The sequence below is a fragment of the Mirounga angustirostris genome, unplaced genomic scaffold, assembly GCF_029215605.1.
Source record: "Mirounga angustirostris isolate CCGP_5_RB_7025 unplaced genomic scaffold, mMirAng1.0.hap1 SCAF_8, whole genome shotgun sequence".
Taxonomy (NCBI): domain Eukaryota; kingdom Metazoa; phylum Chordata; class Mammalia; order Carnivora; family Phocidae; genus Mirounga; species Mirounga angustirostris.
Genome location: NW_026991716.1, coordinates 1,145,077 through 1,155,308, shown reverse-complemented (window position 1 = coordinate 1,155,308; position 10,232 = coordinate 1,145,077). Strand labels below are relative to the sequence as shown.

Sequence of the window (10,232 nt, the reverse complement as noted above, 5' to 3'; positions counted from 1 at the left end):
AGATGCTATATAAGCCCAAGTTTGAGCTACCCCTTTTAGTTACTCATCATGAAGTACTCCCATGTGACTGCATGCATTAGTAAACTTCTGTTCAAGTTTCCTCCAGTTAATCTGGTTTTTGTCAGTTTAATTTGCAGGGTCCCAGGCAATGCATTGAAACTAGGTAGAAGAAAAAGACTGTTTCCCTCCCCTACACTACTTTATCGTCCTAAATTCCAGATTGAGAATACTGGGGAGGAAAGCCATCAGCCAACCAGTGAGGAAAAAAATGTCATGTGCTAAGAATAAGTTTTTATTGTTAAGTCACTGAGGTTTTGTGGCTGTTTTCTCTTAGACTCTGATCAAGTCTACACTGAGGGACACGGGGAATCCTTCTGGTGATATGAATAGCAATTCTATTTTCCTAGCCTGAGATTTCTCTTTGACTTTGCTTGTGGATTTTTACTCTGTCATACAGGAGGTTTTGTTTTACTCCATGATTATTCCAATAATACATATCTATTGCATAAAATTTGGAAAGTAGGAGAAGGGTAAATATACTAAGGAGAAATTCGCTATACTCTTACTACTCTTTCAGAAGTTCTCTTGAAATAAAATTTGTCAATATTTTCCTTTAAATAATTCCTGATTTTTAAAAAGATTTTATTTATTACACAGCGAGATAAAGGGAGAGAAAGGGCAAGCAGAGGGAGGGCCAGAGAGAGAGGGAAAATCCCAAGTAAAGCGCAGAGCCCCATCCTGGGACTTGGTCCCAAGACCCTGAGCCAAAATCAAGAGACGCTTAACGGCTTAACCGACAAAGCCACCCAGGCGCCCCTAATCTTATGAAACACCATTTGGAATTCATCCTGCTTTATGTTGTGGAATATGGAATCAATTTTTTCTTCCTACATAACTGATGAGGGAGCAGAAGGCTAGCTGATACCCGGCAACCTTGCCCCACCCCCCACCCCTGGGTAGAACATGTGTGACGTTCCTCCGGGAAGCTCCCAACTGTCTTTATGTTAATGCCTTGCTAGAGGGAAGAACCACCCTGACTTGACAATGGCAAGGTCTCTGGTATCTGGTTGGTCCTCTTTAGCATATGAAAGTCCTTTTGAAAACCTCCCTTTGCCTCACCTCCCCCAGCCCCACAGTATATAATCAGCCTCCCCTCCCAACCCCGGGGCAGCAGCTCTTCCTGCCCACGGGTCCTGTCTCCGTGCTTTACTAAAACCACCATTTTGCACCAAAGATGTCTCAAAAATTCCTTCTTGGTCCTCGGCTCCGGACTTCACGCCACCAAACTTCACCTATATTCCAAAACCACATCAATACCCAGATTTTTGCCACATCAATTATTAAACAGCCTATCTTTACCCAGAATGGAAGATTATAACTCACTAGGCTTGTAGTTATAAATCTAGCAGACAGAAATAAAGTATGGATATAGAATAGTTGAGCCTAGTTAACTAATTCATGACAATTAGCTAGTTTGATCGAACAAATGTATGTAGAACTCCTGAGAACAAAGTTCCCTCATGATCAAAATAACATTATACCAATTACAGAGTCTAAAGCCCAACTAAAAAGTGTTTTACCTCTTTACGTCATTTTCTTCCCCTAAAAGATACTGTGACCATCTTTTCAAATGTATATCTGAGTTTCCCTTCAGATGTGAATTTTACCCTTGTTTATAATTTCCTTTGTTGCAAATATGTATATCTGAATCTCTTTTCAAATATATATCTTTTTACTGTTACACATTCTGTTTTTAAAGCATATACATACTTGAATAGCTTTAAAAATATATTACCAACATTTTGAAGGTGATTTTGTGAACACAAGAATTTCTCTCCCCAGGGGATCACAAAGTAATTTCTGGAACACTAAGGGATTCAGAGAGTTGTGGAAAAAGCACCACAGACTTGGAAAATTTAAATATGGCTTTCTGCCTACAGGAAGTAATGGAGGGAATAACCATGGGCAGATCAGTCGGCTCTTTCCTTTCTTTTATTTATTTATTTATTTATTTATTTATTTATTTATTTATTTATTTATTTATTTATTTTCGGCTCTTTCCTTTCAAATCTTAACCCATCCATTTTGCAAATGAATGATTTGGTTAGAAGACAGTCTTTTGTCATTCACAGAAGAAATATATCAGTCTTTAGGTACCAGAAAGAAAAAAGATGGTAAAAGAATATGAAATATGAAGCACTTAATCAGAAAGAATTCAGATAACCTTATTTTTTTTTCAAAGATTTTATCCATTTATTTGTGAGAGAGAGAGAGAGCACAAGCAGGGGGAACGGCAGAGGGAGAGGGAGAAGGAGGGTCCCTACCGAGCAGGGAGCCCGCCGGGGGTTCGATCCCAGGACCCTGAGATCTGACCTGAGCCAAACTGACTGAGCCACCCAGGTGTCCCAGATAACTTTAAATTGTGGCAATTTACCAGTGCCTAAGGATCGCCTCACAAAAATGAATAAAAATTTGCCTACAGATTTTGAATGTGAGTTATGGAACGGCTTTCATTTGTGAGCACTTTGCACATTCTATATATTTTCTTCTCTCTGTTTAAATGTGTTAGTTCTTAGAACTCTGCTGTCCAATATGATAGCCTGGTACATGGAACTTCTGAGCACCTGAAATATGACCAGTCCGACTTGAGATGTGCTGTCTGTATAAAATACACCAGTTTCAGACTTAGTATGAAAAAAAGAATGTGGGGCGCCTGGGTGTTTCAATCGTTAAGTGTCTGCCTTCGGCTCAGGTCATGATCTCAGGGTCCTGGGATCAAGCCCTGCATCGGGTTCCTTGCTCGGCGGGAAGCCTGCTTCTCCCTCTCCCACTCCCCCTGCTTGTGTTCCCTCTCTCGCTGTCTCTCTGTCAAATAAATAAAAGCTTTAAAAAAGAAGAAGAAGAAAAGAATGTAAAACAAATATCGAGGCAATATGTTTATATGGATTACTTGTTGAAATGATAATGTTTTGTATATGTTGAATTAAATAAAATGTTATTCATTTCACCTGTTTCTCCTTTTTTCAATGTGACTACTAGAAAATTTTAAATTCTATATGTGGTTGGCATTTGTGGTCACGTTATATTGGGCGGTGCATCCCAAGAAAACTACCATGCTTTTGCTTAATGTATTGTCCAAGGTGACAGAGCAAGATGTTTTATAATCTTTAACATTCAATTTTGCAAATCAGTGGTGAATCACACGAGCTCTAGGATGGACCGCATTCTCCAGGCTGCCCCCTCGTGGCACTGCTGTGGGCCTTGGTTTCTGGTTTCTTTCCTTCCAGAAGACTAACTCCTTGCAGTGACTGACTAGCAAAGGACCAAACACATACTGTGAGTTCTAGAAAGATTTGATTTCAGGATAACTTTTACAGCTTTTTTTTTCTTATTTTAGAAGAAATACATGTTCTTTGCAAAAAAAAATATGGAAAAATGCAGATAAGCTAGAAGAGTGAAATAAAAATCAGGACAGATTCCACTACGTCAAATTCAAATCTGTTAACGTTTTGTTGTATGTGATTCTGGTATTTTTCCCTGTCTGTGTCTGGGTATGTGTTTGTTTCATTTTTTTTAATAAACTGGAAATACACTGTCATATATTTTTTCAAATGTATCTAGGTAATTGTACTTTCTGTCAGGCCCACAAACCTGTGGGTTCCTTCATGTTGGGAACTCTTTTTTTTTTTTTTTTTAAAGATTTTATTTATTTATTTGAGACAGAGAGAATGAGATACAGAGAGCATGAGAGGGAGGAGGGTCAGAGGGAGAAGCAGACTCCCTGCCGAGCAGGGAGCCCGATGCGGGACTCGATGCGGGACTCGATGCGGGACTCGATGCGGGACTCGATGCGGGACTCGATGCGGGACTCGATCCTGGGACTCGATCCTGGGACTCGATGCGGGACTCGATCCTGGGACTCGATGCGGGACTCGATCCTGGGACTCCAGGATCGTGACCTGAGCCGAAGGCAGTCGCTTAACCAACTGAGCCATCCAGGCGCCCTGGGAACTCTGTCTTATTCACCTCTGTATCTTCAATGTCTAGAATGTCATTTTTAGTAGTTGTATAATATATTAATGTACTAAAATTTATCTCTGCAGCAGTAAATGAATACAAACAAGCAAGAGTACAATAAAGCAAAATAAAAGCAAGAGGTTTAAATGATTGGGAAACAAAAAACAAGTCATTGTTCACAGACAAAAATAGCCAAGGAGAATTAAAGTCAAAAAAGACCTTCAGCGAACAAATGGAAAATAATGTGAATGACCCATATCACTGGAAAAATCTTTCAATAGGAATTTTTACATAACGCAACTGAATAGCTGTCTCAACTGTCCCTTGTGTTTGAGCTTTCCAGTGTCACAGTGCAAGCTAGTATGCATATCCTTGTTACAAAGGGCCACACTGCCTTCCAAGAATTAAAAATTCTCATTTGAAACACTCAGTGTTGCAAAAAACTTGATGATTACCATCTTTTCATATTGATCAATAAATGACTGTGACAGAGATACTGGAATGCAGTGTAGATGCCTGGGTCACCAACGTGAAAACAGGAGACCTCACCGTTTGGTAGAGAGTTGCCCATAGTTGGTCAGCTAAGTTCAGTAACACGCAGTTTAGCGGTTGGTCTTACGACTTCCAGTTTCAACTCACGATGAATGTAAACCACATCTGTGATTTCTCTTGATGACAAAACCACGGATGCTGCCCACGCTTCTGTGGGTTGCTGCCTATATTCATTAAAGGAATAATAAATTATGGTTGGAGGTAAGTAAATATAAATTTGTAATTTTTTCCCATCCAAGTTCTTAAGCCCCTGAAATCTATCCATAGACTCCACTGGGGATCACTGGGCTCTGGGTTTACAGTCTTTTTATTATTTTATCCTTGTGTTAACTTATTTAACCTTCATAAAGATCTTATGCAGTAGATACTATTATTATCCTCATTTAACTGCCCAGAAAATGAGAGACTAAATATTCCCTCCAAATCCATATGACTAGTAAATGGCAGAGCTGGGATTTGAACCCAGGATAAGGGACTCCAGTGTATATGTCTTATTTTTCATTTTCCTTTTTTTAAGATTTTATTTATTTATTTGAGAGAGAGCAAAGCAAGAGAGAGCATGAGCGGCTCATGGGGAGGGGCAGAGGGAGAGGTAGGAGCAGGCTCCCCACTGAGCAGAGAGACCCTCCCCGGCACCCCTTATTTTTTATTTTAAGCTAAGAGTTTATGTATATTTAGTCCCATATACTTTTAGCAATATCACTGATCTTTCTGTCTATTCCTGATTCATTTCCATTTTGGTTTAATTATCCTAGATTTATAATATGTTTAATATCTACTAAGGCAAACCGTCTCTTACCATTCTGACATTTTTTTCAATATTCAAACTCATTACATCTGAATTTTGAGGAAGGAATTTTTGATTTATAGGCTGATATGGGGAGAACTGATATTTGAAAATACTAAGCATTCTGACCTAGGAACAAGATATTCCCTCCATGCACTAAGATAGATATATAAGCCCCTCATTAAGATAATGTTGCTTTTGGGGGCACCTGGGTGGCTCAGTCAGTTAGGCATCTGACTCTTGATTTCAGTTCAGGTCATGATCTCAGGGTCCTGGGATCGAGCCTATGATGGGCTCCACACTGGGCGTGGAGCCTGCTTAAGATCCTCTCTGTCCCTCCCCACCCTCCAAAAAAGATGTTGCTTGCTTTATATAACTGATGTACTTTTAGTTTAACTTATTATTAGTTTATACTTTTATTACAATTACAAATATCTATTTCCCCTGTATTTCCTTCTAATTGATCACTGCCTGTCATGGTGTTTTAAAAATGTATACAAAAGGGGCGCCTGGGTGGCTCAGCTGTTGTCCATCTGCCTTCTGCTCAGGTCATGATCCCAGGGTCCTGGGATGGAGCCCAGCATCAGGCTCCCTGCTTCTCCCTTTCCCACTCTCCCTCCTTGTGTTCCCTCTCTCACTGTGTCTCTCTCTGTCAAATAAATAAGCAAAATCTTGTAAGTAAGTAAATAAATAAATATGTGTACAAAATATTTAATACTCTTCCCTTCAAGAAAAGGAAACTAATTTCCCTTCCCTTGAACAGACTGGACTTAATGAGTCTCTTCTAATGATTAGAACGAGGCAGAATAACTGTACAATTTGAGAGACCAGGTCGTAAAAGATGGGGTAATTTATTATGCAACAATAGATAACTAATACACTGGCATATATTTATTTCCTGTTTAGTCTTTGTATTAACTTTCTTTTATATGGGTTTTTAGCTGCTTCTATCTCTTGATATAGCAAACTGTATTATCAGAACATGAATGTAATATAAATGTAATTGTATTATCAGAAGATGATGTAAAGGGCGCCTGGGTGGCTCAGTCGTTGGGCGTCTGCCTTCGGCTCGGGTCATGATCCCAGGGTCCTGGGATCGAGCCCCACATCCAGCTCCCTGCTCTGCGGGAAGCCTGCTTCTCCCTCTCCCACTCCCCCTGCTTGTGTTCCCTCTCTCGCTGTGTCTCTCTCTGTCAAATAAATAAAATCTTTAAAAAAAAAAAGAAGACAATGTATATTTTTCTGATATGATGTCTCTTTTTTCTTATGTCATTCCTGTTGCTCCTGACATTATCCAGACAAATTATTCTTCCAAGTAAGAATGACTACGGTTTTTAATGCATATAATTTATCACACTAAAAATTTTTCTTCCCTTGCTATTTTTCTATGATGGCATATGTAACAACGAGAATGAAGATCAATTTTAAGAAGTGAATTTTGGGCACCTGGGTGGCTCAGTTGGTTAAGTGACGGCCTTTGGCTCAGGTCATGATCCTGGAGTCCCGGGATTCAGTCCTGGCATCAGGCTCCCCGCTCAGCAGGGGGTCTGCTTCTCCCTCTGACCCTCTTCCCTCTTGTGCTGTCTCTCATTCTCTCTCTCAAACAAATAAATAAAATCTTAAAAAAAAAAAAGAAGTGAATTTTAGCTTCTATGATAGCATTATAAAGTACCGGATAATATAATCTCTAAAGTAAAACAAAATCTTATTTCAGTCTTGAGTTCAGTATTTACTCTTGGCTACTGTTAAAATCAGATACTCCATGGGCAGCCTGTGAATGAACGATGGGTGACCATGTGTGTGTATGTGTGTGCAGATATCACTTAAATATCATATGTAATGTTATATATGTATTTTCCTGTAACTGGTAAAGAAGAAGAAGACAGATTCTGAAATATTTTCCCAAATAAGTCCAATGAGAAAGTAATCCTTGAGTTAATGACCACGAAGAAGATACACAAATATGATTTCTTATGATACACTTAGTTCCTGCCTCAGATTTCTCCACCTCAAGTCTCATCTTCACGGCTACTGATTTAGGCAAGAGCAACCTGAAGAACCATATTACCTTCTGTCCTCTCCCAGCTCATTACTTGAATAAAATAGTTTTCAGGTTTCCCCTATATTTCCTTCCAATTGACTATTAGAAAGTGTTTTATTTCTTCCTTTAATATTGAAGGCGTTTTATAGGGTGCCTGGGTGGCTCAGTCGTTGGACGTCTGCCTTTGGCTCAGGTCATGGTCCCAGGGTCCTGGGATTGAGCCCCGCGTCGGGCTCCCTGCTTGGCGGGAAGCCTGCTTCTCCCTCTCTCACTCCCCCTGCTTGTGTTCCCTCTCTTGCTGTGTCTCTCTCTGTCAAATAAATTTTTAAAAATCTTTTTTAAAAAAAGTGTTTTATGGGGCGCCTGGGTGGCTCAGTTGGTTAAGCGACTGCTTTCGGCTCAGGTCATGATCCTGGAGTCCCTGAATCAAATCCCGCACGAACAGGGAGCCTGCTTCTCCCTCTGACCCTCCCAACCCTCCCCCCTCTCATGTGCTCTCTCTCTCTCATTCTCTCTGTCTCAAATAAATAAATAAAATCTTTAAAAAATGTGTTTTATGTCTTCCCTTTGATATTGATGTATTATAAGGGATCCCTGAGAAAATTGGATTGGACAGGCAAGTAACAGAGAGTTCTTCTTCCACTCCCCCTTACAAAAGGGAAGTGAGAACATTCTGGCACAGGATGACCACGTGTCCTAACTGAAAAGGCCTTGTATTCCTCTACCTCAGTCCCTCATGATTACTCTGTTCTTTCTGGTACTTCTTTACTCCAAATAGTAGAAATGAAAAAAGTTACTGGATTTAACTTCTGACAATTGACCTGTGATGTCATAGTGGGAATTTGTCAGTCAAAGATCCTAAGGGAAAGTGGGAACATCATTAAACAAATATTTGAATGCCTTCAATGGGCCTGGACTCCTTCCAAAAAGGCACAAAAGGCTTCTGTTTTCCCTTAGGACATAGATGGGTTAGACATATGCTTTATGTTTGGGGGTTTTCTTTTTTAAGATTTTATTTATTTGTTTTAGACAGCACGAGCAGGAAGGGCAGAAGGAGATGGAGAGAGAGAATCTCAAGCAGACTCCACACTGAGCACAGAGCCCAATGCAGGGCTCATTCCCAGGACCCTGAGATGATGACCTGAACTGAAACCAAGAGTTGGACACTTCACCGGCTGCGCCACGTAGGCGCCCCACATTTGGGCGTTTTCTGAATAGAGTATATTGGTCATGGGTGTGTTCTGTCTTCTGATTAAAATGAGTTCCTCAGTTTCTCAAAAAATTCTGTAATTTAAGAGTTAATCCCACAGCCTTCCATTGAATAGATGTTTCAGTAACGTTGGCAAAGAAAGTTTGGACTGCCACAAAAATTCAGGGAAAATGTTTGAGGTATACCTGGAAGTAAATGGAGAGGAACCCCTCCATGTCAGGAATGTACAACAGCTCACTCGGGGACCAGCTGCAGCCGAGGTGCAGAGTAATGACTTACCAGGAACGCTGGGCATGAGCCTAGTTGCGCTTTGCACCAGGACACAAAACCAAGTTAAAACAGCCCATCTCCCTCAGCTCACGCATCTCTCTTCCTCAGAGTCTAGCAGCCTGATGAGACAACTGAGAGACAAGCCCTGCAGACAAAAAAGATCCTCAGAAGTTCACCATCGACTGCAGGGGACTTCTGGGAACATGAACAACTGTCTCTTATGGGCAGAGGAAGACAAAGAGGAGATAGCAATAACCTTGCCTCGATTTCTAGGCACTTCCTGGGATTTCTAAGGAAGTTCAGAAGCATTATGCTATCTAGAATGAATCCAGGGCCCAAGATCACTCTAGCTCACAACAGCGTTTTCCATGAATACCATTAATGCGTTCCCAATCTTCAAATCACCATGAACCCTTCTCAATTCTCACTCTATGTACTGTCCCTCTCCCCTGTAGCTACATAATTAATATTTTAAAAATATTTTATTTATTTATTTGACAGAGAAAGGGAACAAAAGCAGGGGGAGTAGGAGAAGCTGACTCCCCACTGAGCAGGGAGCCCGATGCGGGGCTCGATCCAGGGACCCAGGGATCATGACCTGAGCCAAAGGCAGACGCTTAATGACTGAGCCACCCAGGCACCCCATAATTAATAATAATTTTTAAAGAAAATCTTAGAATCAGAGATTCTTACAGAATAGCAGTTTTCAGGGATTGCTGTGGTTGTCAAATATTTTCACAAGACTGCATCTTAAATGTGTAGGTATCTTAAATTAATCAGGTTCAAATCCAAGTTCCTCTCCCCTTCTGGAGGAAATAGAGCAACCTTCCAACAAGCCGGAGAACATTCTTTTCATATGGTAAAAGGCATCTTCCTCTTACACAAGCAAAGACAGAGTACCCACTCCCCGTGCCAGGATCCAATCCCCTTGACCAGGGAGGGAAGTACTGTTAACACTTTTTTGGACCTGAGAATATACGAGAAAAGAAAAAAAAGAGGGAATTCATCTCACCGCCCGAACAGGGACTTGAACCCTGGACCCTCAGATTAAAAGTCTGATGCTCTGCCAACTGAGCTATCCGGGCCCATGTGCTCAACTTCCTCTGACAGCCCAGTAAAGGTAAGTGTATTAGGCTATTGTTGACTTCGTTCTGCCCCTCTAGATATGTTGAAAGCAATCACTTGCACACGCAATTCATACACTCAAACAAAGCAGCCGGCGGACCCCGCTCCCACCCTCACTAAGTGCTCCCACCACGACCAGACTCCGGGGTGGAACAATTGGGCTTCCCTCAAAACCCAAGCACAGGGCGCGCTCCGAAGGGCTCAGGTTTGGAAAGAGCCTCCACGACGCT

General features: G+C 41.1%; 1 non-coding gene across 1 annotated transcript; it reads right to left on the bottom strand.

Annotated features, from left to right (window-relative positions):
• Positions 1-9,889: 9,889 nt before the first annotated feature.
• Positions 9,890-9,962, bottom strand: TRNAK-UUU (transfer RNA lysine (anticodon UUU)). Its single transcript has one exon. It is a non-coding gene; the product is annotated as a tRNA-Lys (tRNA).
• Between the last annotated feature and the right edge of the window lie 270 nt (positions 9,963-10,232).